At 42.8% G+C, this 15,888-nt stretch overlaps 2 pseudogenes; both read right to left on the reverse strand.

The window, feature by feature from the left end:
- Window positions 1-3,360: 3,360 nt before the first annotated feature.
- On the reverse strand, window positions 3,361-4,103 carry LOC113426036 (olfactory receptor 2B8-like; annotated as a pseudogene).
- Window positions 4,104-12,685: 8,582 nt separating this feature from the next.
- LOC113426035 (olfactory receptor 2G3-like) lies at window positions 12,686-15,888 on the reverse strand (annotated as a pseudogene).

The raw sequence follows: 15,888 nt of genomic DNA on the forward strand, positions 1-15,888 counted from the left end.
TAGAGAAATTTCCAAAAAACCAATATGCTATAAAAATACATTCAGTCCAAATAATTCCTATTTTATCACATCAATATTTAGGCAGCCATTTTGTTTTGATGTAGAATAAGATAGTGTTTCTCATGTTTGAGGCCAGAAAGGTTTTTTTTTAATTGCTTTGCTATTGAGATGAAATATACAGGTGAAACTCAAAAAATTAGAATACCATGCAAAAGTTCATTTATTTCAATAATGTAACTTAAAAGGTGAAACTAATATATGAGATAGACTCATTATATGCAAAGCAAAATAGTTCAAGCCATGATTTGTCATAATTGTGATGATTATGTCTTACAGCTCATGAAAACCCCAAATCCACAATCTCAGAAAATTAGAATATTACATGCAATCAATAAAACAAGGATTGTACATAGAACAATATCGGACCTCTGAAAAGTATAAGCATGCATATGTACTCAGTACTTGGTTTGGGTCCCTTTTGCAGCAATTACTGCCTCAATGCGGCATGGCATGGAAGCTATCAGCCTGTGGCACTGCTGAGGTGTTATGGAAGACCAGGATACTTCAATAGTAGCCTTCAGCTCTTCTGCATTGTTCGGTCTCATGTCTTTCATCTTTCTCTTAGCAATGCCCCATAGATTCTCTATGGGGTTCAGGTCAGGCGAGTTTGCTGGCCAATCAAGCACAGTAATTCCACGGTCATTGAACCAGGTTTTGGTGCTTTTGGCAGTGTGGGCAGGTGCCAAGTCCTGCTGGAAAATGAAGTCAGCATCCTCATAAAGCTCGTCTGTGGAAGGAAGCATGAAGTGCTCCAAAATCTCCTGGTAGACGGCTGCATTGACCCTGGACTTAATGAAGCACAGTGGACCAACACCAGCAGATGACATGGCTCCCCAAATCAACACAGACTATGGAAACTTCACACTGGACTTCAAGCATCTTGCAGTGTGTGCCTCTCCATTCTTCCTCCAGACTCTAGGTCCTTGGTTTCCAAATGAGATGCAAAAGTTGCTCTCATCAGAAAAGAGGACTTTGGACCACTAACCAACAGATTACTTCTGTTTTTCTTTAGCCCAGGTAAGACGCTTCTGACGTTGTTTTTTGTTCAGGAGCGGCTTGACAAGAGGAATACGACATTTGAAGCCCATGTCCAGGATCCGTCTACGTGTGGTGGCTCTTGATGCACTGACTCCAGCCTCAGTCCAGTCCTTGTGAAAGTCCCCAACACTTTTGAATGGCCTTTTTCTGACAATCCTCTCCAGGCTGCGGTCATCCCTGCTGCTTGTGCACCTTTTTTTTCCACACTTTTCCCTTCCACATAACTTTCTATTAATGTGCTTTGATACAGCACTTTGGGAACATCTGACTTCGTTTGCAATTACCCTTTGAGGCTTTCCCTCCTTATGGAGGGTGTCAATGATGGTTTTCTGCACAACTGTCAGGTCAGCAGCCTTTCCCATGATTGTGATTCCTACTGAACCTGACTGAGAGACCATTTAAAGGCTCAGGAACCCTTTGTAGGTGTTATGGCATAATTAGCTGATTAGAGTGGGACACTTTGAGCCTAGAATATTGACCCTTTTCACAATATTCTAATTTTCTGAGATTGTGGATTTGGGGTTTTCATGAGCTGTAAGCCATAATCATCTCAATTATGACACATCACAGCTTAAACTATCTTGCTTTGCATGTAATGAGTCTATCTCATATATTAGGTTCACCTGAAATAAATGAACTTTTGCACAATATTATAATTTTTCAAGTTTCACCTGTATTTAAGGATTTGATTGCTAGAACTATATTTTTTTTTGCTTTTGAGAATAGACAAATTGTTTAAAATCTATCAGCTCCCCAAAATGATAATTGTAAAGGTACAGGACTAAAATTATACTTATTGTCGCATTCATTGTTTTGGAAGTATGATATTTTATTTACTCGGTGTAAATGTTGGTTGACAAAAGTTCAAATTTTATACAACAATATTGAATGAACAATTGTTGTTAAATATTAACTGGTTCTATACTTCACAAAACTTCAGCTTATTTTAACAAGGATCATGTTTCTCTCTTTTCATTTGGTTTAAAGTGTATTATTTCTCTTTCTTTTTCTTACTTTCTGCAACTATCAAGTTGTTTTTTAGCCAAAAGATTCGGAAATTCTTTTCCATACTTATAGTATAACCATAACCATCTTTTAGTGTTTATCCAGATTCAAGGAGCTCAGATATGTTAAGTTCTTTATCTGTTTTCTTTATGAAAAAGTGTCCAAATGACCCTTTATTTTAATTTTAGTAATGGAGAAATTTAACATTTCATCAATAACCAGTTAAGTGTATTGGTTAAGGCATCAGGCTAGAAACTGGGAGTCTGTGAGTTCTAGTTCAACCCCCTCCAAGCTGGATGACTTGGAGCAGTTACTCTCTCTCAGTCCTAGGAAAAAGGCAATGACAACACTTGATGAAAAATATTGCTAGGAAAACTCTATGGACTTGTTCATGGAATCACCAGGAAGCAAGACTTACTCAAAAGCACAAAACTCAATTCATCACATCTCTTTGTCTGTCCTCTGATGAGGGCCAAGTGAAGGAATGGAATTTACAATAAACATTAGAACTCTATTTTATTGATTCAGGGTGTCTATGTTGTAAAACCTGACACCATTTTCCCTTTCTTTCTCTTATATCAAAAAGTATCACAACATGGCAATCTTGAGTTCCTTTCTTACATGTTCCTGTTTTCCTGGGATATGTTCATGTTTTGTCAATAAGTGCCCCATGTACCACTTTATTAAAACCCTAATAAGACCACACACCTAGAATACTGCAAACAATTTTGGTCACCATACTACAAAAAAGATATTGAGACTTTGGAAAAACAGCCTAAGCAACTAAGATGAGGCCTGGAGACTAAAACATATGAAAAATGGCTGCAGGACCTGTGTTTGGCTAGTGTAAAGAAAAAAAGAATTGGGGGTGACAGTAGCAGTATTCCAGTATTTGAGGGGATACAGTAACAGTATTCCAGTATTTGAGGGGATGCCATAAAGAAGAGGGGTTATTCTCTAAAGCACCTGAGGGCAGGACAAGAAACAATGGTTGGAAACTAATCAGAGAGAGAAGCCACTGGGAATGAAGGAGAGACTTCCTAACAGTGAGGACAATTAACGAGTGGAACAGCTTGCCTTTAGAAAGCATGGTCACTCTATCACTGGAGGTGTTTAAGAAGAGACTAGATAGTCACTTATCTGACATGGTTAGGTTCTCCTGCTTAAGCAGGGGGCTGGATTAGAAGATTTCCAATGTCCCTTCCAGCTCTATATTCTGTTCTGTTCTATTCTAGTCCTGCCTGCTTTTCTACCTCATCATCCCTACAAAAGAGCAGGAACAGTTAAAATGGCATTATTTTTATAGTCAGCCTCCCTAAGTTTAAAGAAAACAGTTTAAAATAAGCCAAGAAAGATGTCAATGGTCATATTCATTGTTCTAAGCCCCATCTTCTCGCTACCTTGATCACTGCTGAATGAATCTCCTTGTTCCGCAAAGTATATATGACTGGGTTAAGCAGGGGAGTAACTACTAGGTAACAAACAGTCATTTCCTTATTGTGAGCAGGACTTGAGTCTGGTTGGGGGATAATGTACATAGAAATAACGGTCCCATAGAACAAGATGACTACAGAAAGGTGGGACCCACAAGTGGAGAAGGCCTTCCTGCAGTTGACCGCACGTGCAGTATAGAATGCAGAATGAATCCATAGGAAGACAAGATAATTGAAAGGGGAATGAAAGCCATGAATGCTGATAGACCAGAGACAATGGCTTTAGTCATTTTTATGTCACCACATGCAAGTTTCAGCACAATAGGCAGCTCACACATGAAGTGGTTAATGAGGTTAGGACCACAGAAAGATTGATGAAAAGTACTGATGACATAAACCATGGAAAATGCAAAGCCAATTATCCAGCATGTGCTGACAAGCAGGATCTGGTGGAACTTGCTCATGGCTGTAGCATATAACAATGGCCAAGTAACAGTCATAGGCCATGACGCCTAACAGCAAACTTTCAGCACTGCCTATGTTCAATGCAATATAACCTTGCAGCATGCAACGTGTAAAGGAGAGAACTCAATTCCTGGTGACCAGATGAGCCAACATCTGAGGCAGCATGCTGGTAACCAACCCAATCTCCATTGCAGCAAAATTGCTGAGAAAATAGTACATGCGTGTATGTAGCTGGGAATCAGCCCACACCAAAGTGATGATCAGCAGGTTGCCAAAAAGGACAAGCAATGATGAGGAGCACCCCAAAGAGCAGAAGCTGGGTCCCTCGATCATTTGTGAGTCCTATCAACATGAATTCTTTAACAGAGGTGAAGTTCTCGTCTCCCATCTGGCTTTTTTACCTGTAAGATAAAATAAGTTGTTGAAAAATAGTGAAAATCCCTTAAAATAGGATATCCATAGAAGACTATTGTACTATATTAGCATACTCCAAACCCTCGAAACTGATTGGTCCAGACGGACCGCGACCTGATTGGTCGAAATCCCGGCCGTGGTTGGAGCGTTAAGAATCTACCACGTTTGGCTGTGCCGATCGCGGGAGATTCAAAGCGCTGCCATTGGCCGCCGAGCCGCAGCGAGCCCTATATGAAGGGCTGCCGCGGCTTGACTTGCTCAGACTGTTCTTATTCTAAATAAAGAGCTGAAATCACTAAGATGGTCTCGCGTCTCCTTCGAACCGATCTGCACCCGATCTAACACTGGCGACGAGGGTGGGATTGTGAGACAAGGAGACCACCCAGCACGTGGCGAGGCGGCCAGCAACAGCAAGCAGCATGGCCGGCATCAACTCACCACCCGCACCCTTCAACCCTGCTACCGAGGACTGGGAATCCTATACCAATAGGTTCCAGATGTTCCTCGAGAGTAGCAATCTTAAAGATGCAAACGGCCACAAGAAACGAGCTGTTTTCCTCACACACTGCGGGCCTGCGGTGTTTAAGATGGCCAAAGCCTTGGCCAAACCAGAGGACGTCAAGACCATGGAATGGGGCAATCTCGAGCCCCTGCTGCGAAGCCACTACGCCCCCGTCGTGCCCATCCTCATCCAGCGGCACTACTTCTACAGGCGGGACCAGCGCGAGGGCGAGGGGCTTGGTGACTTCATAGCGGCACTACGAGATTTGGGCGGCCTGTGCGAGTTCGCCAATCTGGACGAAGCCCTGCGAGACCGCGGTCGTCCTGGGACTCCGAGACCCCATTCTCCAGAGCCGCATCATGGCGAAGGGTGACGTCTCCCTCGCCAATGCCCTCACGGAGGTCACCGCGGCTGAAGCGGCCAAGAAATCAGCGGCTCGGATGCGGCAATTGAGCATCACGCCACGACCAGCGACCGGCGAGACGACTTCGAATCCAGAAAAGCGGCCCGAGATCGACCATCGAGACACAACCACACACCACGGTGACATTGACTCCTTCTCAGAGACCGAGGACGAGGAGGAGGAAATTCACCGCCTGCAAGCGGCACGAGGGCGACGGGAACCCCGAGGTCGTAAGTCGAGGTTCCAGTGCGCTGGCTGCGGAGGCGATCACCCCCGTTCGGACTGCCATTTCCTTGATGCCATCTGCCGGCAGTGCAAGAAATGGGGGCACATCGCCAAGGTGTGCAGAAATAAAAACACTACAGCCCGAGGCAACGAGATCGCAGCCCTCGACGGCGAGAGAACACCCCCACTAGACACCGAGATCGCCAGACGGAGACCCGCTGGAGCCAAGAGGGTCGGAACAGGCGGCTCAACGAGGCAAGACAAAGGGAGGAAACACACCGGACCATTGTCATCGGCCATTCCTCCACAAGCGACGCCAGGAAGGTATACGTGACGGTGGGGATAGAAGACCAGCCATGCGACATGGAGGTGGACTCTGGGTCCTTCCTCTCCATGGTCTCATGGCACACCATCAAACGCCTGGCACCCACCATCCGCCGCCACGAACTCGAAGACCAAACGCTGACTCTCAAAGACTACCAGGGAAACCGCATCCCTGTAGTCGGAAGAGGCCATTTCAAAATCACCTTCAAGGGCCACACCGAAGTGCTACCCCTGACGATCGCTCGACCGAGATCGACCGAGCCTATTGGGACTGCAGTGGTTCACAACCCTAGGCATCGAGGTAACCGGCATCCACCACGTTGAAGAGGCGGACTGGGAAGTGGCACTCGTGAAGGACTTCCGGGAAGTCTTCGATGACAGCCCAGGCAAGTACCGGGGGTCCCCTATCTCCTTCAATATAGACCCGAGCATCGCACCAATCCGCCTTAAGCCCAGGCGAGTGCCATTTGCACTCAGGCCCAAGATCGATGAGCAGCTAGATAAGCTCATCACGCAAGGGGTACTGGAACCAATCGCTCACGCCCGGTGGGAGACCCCCATAGTCACCCCCATCAAGCCAGATGGGTCCGTGAGAATTTGCGGGGACTATAAGGCCAGCCTAAATCACGCGCTCCAACAAAGCGCACACCCCGTCCCAGTAGTGCAGCACCTTCTGCACACACTGGGGGGAGGCCAGATTTTTGCAAAGCTTGACCTGGTGCAAGCCTACCAGCAACTGCCGGTCGACGCCACAACCGCCGAAGCCCAGACCATCGTAACACACCAGGGGGCTTTTCGTTGCAACCGGCTCCAATTTGGAGTCAGCGTGGCACCCGGGGTCTTCCAAAGCCTCATGGAAAGACTCCTCCAGGGCATAGAGGGGGTGGTGCCCTATTTTGACGACGTCTTGGTGGCCGCGGAAAACGAAAAACAACTAGAAGCCCGGTTGAGGGAGGTACTGAAGAAATTCAGAGACTCGGGACTCAAAGTCAAGAAAGGGAAGTGCCAGCTACGGGCTGAGAGGGTCGAATTTCTAGGGTACCTCCTAGACAAACAAGGGATCCACAGAAAAGAAACTGAGAGCCATAAGGGAAGCACGACCCAAAAACAAAACGGAACTACAGGCTTTCTTGGGACTGTTAAACTTTTACAATGTCTTCCTACCTCAAAAGGTGACCGTGGCGGAACCGTTGCATAGGCTGTTAGACAAAACAGCCACCTGGACCTGGGGAGCACAGGAAGAGAGTGCCTTCAACAACACAAAGAACCTGCTAACATCTGATGCGGTACTAATCCAGTACAGCGAGACCCTGCCATTAACGGTAACATGCGACGCATCGCCATTTGGGATTGGTGCCATACTCAGCCACCAGCTACCGGACGGGAGGGAAGCACCCATCGCCTTCTCGTCAAGGACACTTTCAAAGCCAGAGCGGAACTACAGCCAGTTCGACAAAGAGGCCCTAGCAGTCGTTGCCAGCGTCAAGAAATTTCATGAATACCTTTACGGTAGGACTTTTACAATCATCACAGACCACAAACCACTGCTAGGAATCCTGGCGGGAAACAGGGCCACACCGAACATTCTATCACCAAGAATGACAAGGTGGTCTGAATTCCTAGCAGCATACAATTACCAGCTGATACACCGACCCAGAAAGGACATCGCCCACGCAGACGCCCTGAGCCGCTCACCCCTGCCTGACAGGGAAGACGACCCAGCACCCACGACAGAGGTACTTCAAATAGAGACAATATCCAACCCACTCGTGACCACGCCAGACATTGCCAGAGAAACAAATAAAGACAAGCAGCTGGCGCAAGTCTTGAGCTGGGTTGGAAAAGGGTGGCCGGAAGGGAAAACAGACGAACTATTCAGACCCTTCCGAAACAGACAAACCGAACTCTCGACCGAGAAGGGCTGTATACTTTGGGGAGACAAAGTGGTAATCCCGGAAAAACTACAGAAAAGGGTGTTGGGAATGTTGCACGAGGGACACCCAGGAATAGTTAAGATGAAAAGCCTGGCCAGAAGCTACGCATGGTGGCCAGGAATAGACCAACAGATCGAAACCTGGGTAGCTAAATGCAAACAGTGCCAAGAATCCAGACCAAACCCTCCCGCCGCCCCAATCCAGGAGTGGGAAACGCCAAGAGGCCCGTGGTCTAGGATTCACATAGACTTCGCGGGGCCAACCAAGGGACACATGTACCTCATCACAGTAGACGCTTACTCCAACTGGCTGGAGGTAAGCACCATGAAGTCGACCACAACAGAGGCGGTAATAAAGAAACTAAATAAACTCTTTGCCACACACAGCCTGCCAGACGTGCTAGTGTCGGACAACGGGCCCCAGTTTACCGCACTAGCATTCGAACAATTCTTGGCAGGCCAGGGCATAGGCCATGCGCTAACCGCGCCCACAAATCCAGCAGCGAATGGGCGGGCGGAACACATGGTCCAATACACGAAGAAAACCATCCAGAAAATAGAAGCAACCAACATACAGGACAGAATTATTAAAATGCTCCTCATTCAACACATTACACCTAGCGTGACCACAAACAGAAGCCCGGCAGAACTAATGATGGGCAGGAAACTATGGTCGACGCTTGACAGAATGCACCCAACATATAACCCGGAAAAAACCCCGGGTTCCTCCAGCAAACTCAGAAAATATAACATAGGGGACCCAGTATATGCAAAAACCCTATCTGGGGAACCACTCTGGGTACCAGCAACAATTACACAAATAACCGGCACCCTATCATACCGGTTAGAAACAAGCAACGGAAGAAACTGGAAACGACACATCAACCAACCAAGATCAAGAATAACCGACACCCATACACCTGAGCAAGAAATTAGAAGGGGGGGAAAATGGCAAGCGTTATGGAAAGAGCTGAAGGGAACCTCCTAGCGCAAACAGAACACCCCCCACCCAGAACAAATAACCCACAAATAAACCAGTCCTACTCACCAGTAAACGCAGGACATGAACCGCCAGAAGCTTCACCTGGAAGGAACAGCCAAGCCAGTTCAACCGGCCCGGAAAGATCCAGCGGGAACATCAGGAGCGGCAGCTCAACCAGCCCGGGTAGACCGGGAGGGAGCTACCACGAAAGGCCTGGCTCACCCTTCCAGGCGATTCCATTCCAAGGAACCGGAACAACAGAGAACCCCTCCGAACCGGTCGACGACCACACTAGGACTGAACTGCGCAGGTCAACTAGGCAGGTACGAAGCCCCGCCTACCTACGCGACTACGTCACGATGCACCGACAGACGAAACCAAGAGGGGAGGGGTGTACTATATTAGCATACTCCAAACCCTCGAAACTGATTGGTCCAGACGGACCGCGACCTGATTGGTCGAAACCCCGGCCGTGATTGGAGCGTTAAGAATCTACCACGATTGGTTGTGCCGATCGCGGGAGATTCAAAGCGCTGCCATTGGCCGCCGAGCCGCAGCGAGCCCTATATGAAGGGCTGCCGTGGCTTGACTTGCTCAGACTGTTCTTATTCTAAATAAAGAGCTGAAATCACTAAGATGGTCTCGCGTCTCCTTCGAACCGATCTGCACCCGATCTAACAACTATTGTAGGCAGTAATCAAGGCTAAATACTCATGTCAGTCTGCCTCAGACTTTTAGGAGTTCTTTTAATCAGGAATCTTTCTGGGGACAAGTTCTTTCAACAAAATTATATGTAGAGAACATTTGGAAATAATAAATCAGCTACTATGAAGTGGCATGGATATTTTTATCTCCATGTAAAATTACCAAGCCCGTGGAATTTCTCAAGCATTTTTAATGAGATATTTATTTGTATTGAAACTTTATTTTTTTACAAATAATTCAATTCAGCAATCTTATCTAATATTTTTCCTTCTCTTATTTTCCCCATGAGATGATTTTGGAGGAGAGTGAGTGACTGGTCCAGTCATCCAGCTAGCTTTCATGTCTAAAGCAGGACTAAGACTTGCAGAAACTAGAAATTTCAAAGAAATTTCAAGAAAGGTTACTAAATCTAGCTGGCTGAGAATTGAGAAAGATTGCATACTATTTCTTGCCACATGTAGCTTTTCTTGCATTCTACTCACATGCCTGTTGTCCTTTACTTAAATAATTGTAATAGAAACTTTATCAAAAGTTGCATCATTTGATTTGATCAGTGAGAACAATTAATCAGTGCAACTACCTGTCTTGATTGTGGGTCCTCCATCACTAGAGGTTTTTAAGAAAAGGTTGGACAGCCATTTGTCTGGAATGGTATAGAGTTTCCTGCTTGAGCAGGAGGTTGGATGAAAAGACCTCTAATATTCCTTCAAATTATACTATTCTGTATTTTATAAAAGCATCACCTTCACTCAACCTATCCTGTTACATTGGTAAGTTTAAAGCTACTTAACCTTTACAGATCACTTCAAACACTGCAGAATGACAGGGAATCCTGGGCTTCTCTTTCTTCAACTATAGAAGCCAGAAGCTTGAATTTCTGGAGATCCACTGCAGAGATATCAGTAATCATGCAAAAATGGAATCATTATGGCTGGATTATACAATGGGTGTCTTGTACTTTGCTGAAGATGCAAACACAATAAAACTTAAACCACAAATTTGGTAGACCACAAATCTTATTCCACTTACCTTAGTGGAATGGTACCTTACCAATTTTGCCATACAATGCGAGGATTACATCCTCTAACCACCATTGTGAACACATAGCACATGGCTGACTACAACATCAGTCAGCTATAGTCAGCTGTAACAGCAGTCATTCAGGCTTTTGACCATAATGCTTAGTTCTTTCACAGGTACCAATGAATTTCCATCTAATTGAAAAACAACATCTTCCCTCATGTTCCCCTTTCTAACAAAATTAGATTATATCCTTTATCAACAGACCTCCAAATGGCAAAATGTCTTATCTTTCTGTATCTCGAAAAGGTCCCTCAGCCATCAAATGAGATCATCTCACAATACCAGCTTCTGTTGAGGGAACAGTGAGAAGCAATTTGGAAATTCAATGGCTTGTCGAGGGAAGATTCTTAGATCTTCTATAATATGCTCTTCTGATACTTGAAAAGGATTATCTGTGCATGGAGCCTGTTAGTATAATGGCTAGCAACTTATGGAAATAGAGACTTAGCTGAATAAATCATAGTTGAATGAAGATTCTGTTTAACGCATTACACACAGAGATACATACATACTTAAAGAATTAGAAACATTGTGTTACTGTTATCCTATTCTTTTCTTTCTTGTGCCAATTACTTCTAACTCTTTAATTTCAAGGTTAGTACGCTGAAGAATGAGAACACATGATTTTATGAGTAAGTGTTTGAAACTGGAAGAGGAATTACCTTAGATTAAATCATGCAAAGAGCCATCCAGGTTAGACAAACTATCTTAATGACCTCTTCTAGTCCTCAGGTGGATGTTGTTCCATGGAATTTATTGAAGGCTTTTTAGTTGATTATATCAACTGTTCTTTTCAGTGCAAAGTATATTTTCAGTTAATCTAAGTTATTGTTTCTTGATCTTGTAGCAGCTAACTGTGGTTAGATTCAAACCCACTTATCCTTGCTGATTTTCTTCTCCCAGATATTGAAACTTGCTGCTTTGCTGTGTGTGTGGAAGCACTAAAGATTGCAAAAGATAATAAACCGCCCCTTGAGGATGATAGATTCACCAAAGAACATCAGTGTTGACTTTATGACAATGGCAAATGGCTAATAGTGAATCCTTGGTTCACTTGATTGCTTAATGACCATGGTATTCACTTAACACCTGTACAAAAATGGCCAAAAAATTATATGTTAAATTATATGGTTACTTAATGACCACAATAGTTTATAGATTATCTGTAAAGATTATCCCATAGTGTATTTTGAGCACAATTAATAAATGGACTAAATATATTTTAGTACAAATAGCAATAACAGTTAGACTTAGATACTGCTTCATAGTGCTTTACAGCCCCCTCTAAGCAGTTTACAGAGTCAGCATATTGCCCCCAACAATCTGAGTCTCATTTTACCAACTTCAGAAGGATGGAAGTCTGAGTCAACCTTGAGCTGGTCAGGATTTCTCTTTCCGTAATGAAGGCATACTCTGTTACAAGTGGGATCACCATCACCTGAGACCTTCAAGAAGAGATTGGACTGCCATTTGTCAGAAATGGTATAGGGTCTCCCACTTGGGCGGGGGGTTGGACTAGATGACCTATAAGATCCCTTCCAACTCTGATTATCTGTTATTATCTGTTATACAAGTGGGATCGTGGGAGAAATGTACTGGAATTTTCTTCCAAGACTAAATGTATTGAATAATTTTTGGTTTGTGTTTTCTGCATTGTATATACAGTATATGATGAATAAGGAAAACTGCCTTATCTGCAAAAGAAGTCCAACCCATTTATAGGCCAGAGTTTCTTTTTGTGGAGTTTCATGATTGAACTTCCTTATTTTATCTGGATATCAAAAGGAAAAAAAGGGGGGGATTTTGATTTTCCTTAGAAATAAGATTCGTAGAATAGGGTATTTTCTTTCATTATATTTTTTCCTCAATATTCCGAATATTTTCCAGCATTTTTAAAATCACTAATAATCCATTTTGTTATAATATTCATAGTCTGCTATTCAACACTCACAGTCTCTCTCTCTCTCTCTTTTTCTCTCTCTCTCTCTGTCTCTCTACTCTCTGTCTTTCTCTCTCTCTCACACACACACACACACATAGAAACACACACAGAGAGAGAGTTAAATAACAAGCCCACCCCATCCTAAAAATCTGTTTAGCAAGATGCGAATGCTCATGCTAAAAAGCCAAAATCCTTCAGCATTTTGAGTGCTGCTTTATGCACTTCCTTGTTTCTCAGAGTATAAATAATGGGGTTCAGAAGAGGTGTCACCACAACATAAAAGACTGCAATCTGCTTGTCGCGATCTTGACCTGTATCTGAATGGGGGATGATGTACATAGAGATAACAGTACCATAGAACAAGGTGACCACCATAAGGTGGGAGCCACATGTGAAGAAAGCTTTACGCCATCCAGTCGTTGACTTCATGTCCAGTACCGAATATAGAATTAAACTATAGGAAGAGAGGATGACTAAAAGGGGAACCAGGACAATAAATGCTGATAAACCAAAAACAACAGCTTTAGTTATAGTGGTGTCATCACATGCAAGTTTTACCACAACAGGCAGTTCACAAATGAAGTGGTTAATGTGATTGGGGCCACAGAATGGATGATGAAAGATGAAAGCAACATATACAACTGAGAAGAGACAGCCTATGGTCCAACAGGATGTAGCAAGTAGTTGCTGGTGCATCCTATCCATGGAAGAGGCATATATGAGTGGACAGCAGATGGCTAAGTACCTGTCATAAGCCATGACTCCCAGCAACAAGCATTCTGTACTACCCATGGTCAGAGCAATATAACTCTGTGTCACACATTGTGCTAAGGAAATGACTCCATTTCCAGTCAAAAGTTGACCTAACATTGGGGCAAAGTGCTAGTAACATAGCCAATTTCCATGCCTGCAAGGTTGCTGAGAAAAAAGTACATGGGAGTGTGGAGCTGGAAATCAGCCTGCACCAGGATGATGATTAGCAGGTTCCCCAAAATTGTAAGCAAGTAGATGATGAGGATGATCCCAAAGAGAAAAAGCTGTGTTCTTCGGTGGCTGGTGAGTCCCAATAAGTTGAACTCCTTAATGGAGGTGAAGTTCTCATTCAGTATCTCGGCATTATCTTGCCTGAAATGAAAGGAAATTAGTGAAAAAATAATGAAATTTCCTGGAAATGAAGCAGAAAGAAAGAAAGAAAGAAAGAAAGAAAGAAAGAAAGAAAGAAAGAAAGAAAGAAAGAAAGAAAGAAAGAAAGAAAGAAAGAAAGAAAGAAAGAAAGAAAGAAAGAAAGAAAGAAAGAAAGTAAGTTTGAGAGTATAGTTTCAAGAAAGTTATATTCATTATAAGCTAATCCCTAGAAGCTGAAACATTTCAGATGTCATCTGAGGCTCTTATTTTTCAATATGTTGTTATCTGCAAATATTAAAAAGAGCACGTTGAATATTTTCTATATTTTTAGTTTTTACAATTTTCTAGAAGACCATGAACACTAGGCTTACAATTCAAGAATTTTGAACCACATTTTTTACATATTTATAGCTTTCTGGAAAAGTTGCATTTTTTTATCTAGGGATTGTTCCAATGATTGGAACAAATGATAATATTCTTCAATGATCTGATAATTCAGTGAATGTTGAATTAAATAACCACATCTTACAGTTATAGATGTAATTCAAATGCATTACTCCAGTTCATCTTTTGCTATGGTTTGGAGTGAAATTATATAATGGTTGAACTAACTTTAGACTGATGATTGCATATTAAAGGCATTTGAGTTTCTTTTTTCCCAAGCTCTAAAATCTGAATTTTATATAAATATCAGGAACTTTTTGGCATGGACAATGGCCCAAAGAATCAGCCGTGTTGAAAGAGGGATCTCTACTAGTGGATTATTGAATTGAGGTTTTCTTTTAAAACCTTTGAACTTTTTATCCAGATATGGCAAGATTTTTAAGCAACATGATCAAATTTTGGGAAGTTGATCTATGCATAGTCAAAAAGGCATTAAGAGTTGTTAACCTAATCTTACATAGCTTTTTCTCTGGTAATATTACACTAATAACTAGAGCATACAAAACATTTGCTAGACCAATACTCGAATACAGCTCATCAGTCTGGAACCCACATTACGTATCTGATATTAGCAGAGTTGAGAAAGTCCAGAAATATTTCACAAAAAGAGTTCTCCACTCCTCTACTCGTTGTAAAATACCTTATGCCACCAGACTTGAAATTCTAGACCTAGAAAATCTAGAGCTACGCCGCCTTCAGTCCGATCTAAGTATAGTATATAAAATCATACATTGCAATGTCCTACCTGTCAATGAATACTTCAGCTTCAACCATAACAATACAACAGCAAACAATAGATAGGTTAACCGCACTAAACTTGATTGCAGGAAATACGACTTCAGCAACAGAATGGAATACTCTACCTGACTCTGTGGTTTCTTCCCCAAACCCCCAAAACTTTAACTTTAGACTGTCTACTATTGACCTCACCCCTTTCCTAAGAGGTCTGTAGGGGTGTGCATAAGCACACCAATGTGCCTACCGTCCCTGTCCTATTGTTTCTTTTCTTTTTCTTATATATATCCATGTATTCATAACTATGTTTTTACATACCTATTATCTTGTAAGCAATTGACAAACCAAATAAAATAAAAATAAATAAAATGTACTGTTTATTTGTCTTATCTTTCTGATATGAATATTGATACTATATTATGTGATTAAAATTGTTTCATAAAAGTGTTTTTGCTGCTAATTTGTTGAATTAAAATATTCTAAGAAGCCAACTGACCAATACACGGAATGGTACTTTGATATGGTACTTTTTAAGAAGAGATTAGACAGCTGTTTGTCTGAAATGGTATAGGATTTCCTGCTTGAGCAGGAAAGAAGACCTCCAAGGTCCCTTCCATTATTCTGTTTATTCTGATAGGATTCCATAAGGGGACTTAGATTCCCCTTCACTTGTGGTGATGATACTGATCCCCTCAGTTAAACCAAACAACAAGCATATTTAAGAAAGGACTCACCCTTAGGTTACTTGCTGTCACTTGCAAAGACCCCAAGCAGGAGAAATGATGGGAAAGTGAAGGATAAAGTTTTGATTATTTATCTCAGAAGAGATATCTCAATCCAGCTGCTGAAAGATGTGGAGAATCATGCTTCAAAGAGAGCACTCCCTTCCCAAGTGCTCACTATACTCACTATACCTGAATCTGAGAAATTGCTCTTAACCATAGTCAAGAGTCTGTATCTATGACTTTAAGAAATACAATCTTTAAAATGTATATTCTGGGGGATGGAAGGAAGTGGCTTGTGGGTCTACAGTAAGTGTATGGTAGGACCTACCCAGTGGTGTTGTTCAT

Source organism: Notechis scutatus, chromosome Z, assembly GCF_049901735.1.
Source record: "Notechis scutatus isolate UNSWTSFEM ecotype Mainland chromosome Z, rNotScu1.2, whole genome shotgun sequence".
NCBI classification, from domain to species: domain Eukaryota; kingdom Metazoa; phylum Chordata; class Lepidosauria; order Squamata; family Elapidae; genus Notechis; species Notechis scutatus.